This window comes from Mastomys coucha, chromosome X, assembly GCF_008632895.1.
Source record: "Mastomys coucha isolate ucsf_1 chromosome X, UCSF_Mcou_1, whole genome shotgun sequence".
Lineage (NCBI taxonomy): Eukaryota > Metazoa > Chordata > Mammalia > Rodentia > Muridae > Mastomys > Mastomys coucha.
In genome coordinates, this window is record NC_045030.1 from 99,841,199 (window position 1) to 99,843,276 (window position 2,078).

Genomic DNA, 2,078 nt, shown 5'->3' on the forward strand with positions numbered 1-2,078 from the left:
GGGTAGAGGTATGAGGGTCAGAGCTGGGGAGGGAAGATTCTAGAGGTAAGAGGTAGGTGGGGGGGGGTAGAGAAGGAACTAGAAGGTGTGTGAGAGGGTGTGTGCTTGCCTATTGGCGCATGCGCAGAGGCGGAGCTCTCTGGAACCTTCAGGATGCAGGGACAGGGACCAGACTGCAAAGAAGGTTTCAGTGTGTGTGTGTGTGTGCGCGTGCCCGTGTAAATGCGTATGCGCACGCGCGTGCGTGCGACACAGAGGAGGGGGTGCAATGTCATAATAAGAGACAGGAATACATTATCAGCTCAAAGGGCAAACCCAAATCAATGTGGCAGGGCAAAAGAAAGAAAAGGGCATGTAGGAACCCTGGTTTACCCTTAGAATACTGTTTCTTATAATTCTTTTCCTGAGCACATATCTGTACCTAAAAATCTTAGCCATGTGTCATTCGACAAAACAGCAGTAAAATGGGAGGAAGAAAGGCCATAGAGTGAGTGCTCTGCAAAGAGGCCAAGAGCACTGCAAGGAGAGACAGGTAGGAGTGGCAGAGGGCCGCGACCACCAGGTCTCTCTCAAACAGCCATGAAGGCCATTCGGCCTGGAGCCCACGCGGCAGGGGCTGGGCAGCTAGGGATGCGGTCCCCGAAGAGGCCATAGGCCTCGGCGTGTGGTCAAGTCCCCTCCGCCCCACCCCGCTCCCGAGACGAACCCGCAAAGGGGGTCATTGGGATTCCGCCCGTGCCCACGCAGAAGCACTCGCCCACCAGCCCGAGCTACTGCCTCAGGCCGCCTCATTCTCACCTTCCCGGTCAGTCGCGTGCTCGGAGCTGCAGAGATGTCGGACCTCCGGACGCCACCACCTCTGCTGCTGCTCTAGGTCTCGGCTCCTCCCCCTCTAAAGAGCACTAGGGCAGGCGGGGACTGCGGCGGCGGAAGTGGTTGTGACGTCAGCGCGCGTCCGCCCCCTTGATGTGGCGGGGGCGGCTGCTGCCCTCTGTGAATTGGGGTGGGCTCGAAAGCGTCATTTTGTTCGAAACGCTGTGATTTTTTTCAGGGGAACAACAACATCATCATCATCATCAACAACAACAACAACAAAATAGGCAGCGAGAACTGTAACCGCATTAACAAATGTTAAACATTTACCACCTTCCCTTCCGTTTTTGGTTTTAATAAGATGAAATCCGAAGATTCTGATTAATTCTAAGGTGAGAGTAATTACCTTACTATATCACATCCTACCTTACATGCTATGGTTTGTCTGGGGATATAAAATCTGAAGCGGTATGCAGGGTTGCAGTAGAAACATCATATTTTAAAAACCTGGTGTTTGAGGCAAACAGAAGGTGTTTACAGTGGAATCTGGTGCTGTTCCTCACAAAACCAGGCTTGCCTATGCAAGAGATGATCGTTCATTACATGCAGCACAGGTTCACATGTTGTGAATTGTACCACATTTTTAAAATGTCACAGATCAGGTCGTGGTGGCACAGGCCTTTAATCCCAGAACTAGGGAGGTAGAGGCAGAGGTAGAGGCAGGAAAACCTCTTGAATTCAAAGCCAACCTGGTCTAACTAGCGAGTTTCAGACAGCCAGGACTACACAAAAAACCCGTCTTGAAAAATCAATCAATCAGTCAATCAATCAGCCAGTCAAACAAACAAACCAACCAACCAAAAAGGTCACAGATAAGCTTTTCTTGAACCCTTGAAATTGCCCTGATACTTAGAACACTCAGTGTAGAGTTCCTGCATTCCCAGTAGTAGGAAAGATTTGTTCTTACAGCAAGTACAGCATGTAGTAGAACAGAAATGCTCAAGGGTGACAATACAAAAAATATGGGTAGTTTCTATTCCACAAATACTATGGAAACCTAAGGGGGAAAATATCGAACAAGGGGCAAGAAACAAGGAGAGGGTGGGCAAGAACAAAGAGTATAGAAACAAACCAAACAGGAGCCAATCCCCACATGGCAGTGTGTACTATGGGCTAGTATCTACATAAAACCACAGCCTACATGCTGGCTCATGTCTTTGATCCCAGCCCTGCAGAAGCAGAGGCAGGAGGACTTCTGGTTTGTT

General features: G+C 49.8%; 1 protein-coding gene and 1 long non-coding RNA gene across 6 annotated transcripts in view; one reads left to right on the forward strand and one right to left on the reverse strand.

Moving 5' to 3' along the window:
• The window catches only part of Pja1 (praja ring finger ubiquitin ligase 1), a 4,702-nt gene extending 3,781 nt beyond the window's left edge, over window positions 1-921 (reverse strand). For 2 of the 4 annotated variants that reach the window (XM_031365522.1, XM_031365507.1), the window contains exon 1: window positions 799-921. The gene's annotated coding sequence lies outside the window, so the exon portion shown is untranslated. The remainder of the gene's footprint in view (window positions 1-798) is intronic. The other 2 variants (XM_031365499.1, XM_031365514.1) reach the window with 2 other exon arrangements.
• Window positions 276-2,078, forward strand: part of LOC116087078 — a 7,480-nt gene continuing 5,677 nt past the window's right edge. The window contains exons 1-2 of one of the 2 annotated variants that reach the window (XR_004117245.1): window positions 276-532; window positions 1,052-1,205. This is a non-coding gene — a long non-coding RNA (uncharacterized LOC116087078). Of the gene's footprint in view, window positions 533-963; window positions 1,206-2,078 lie in introns of those variants that run through there. The other variant, XR_004117244.1, reaches the window with a different exon arrangement.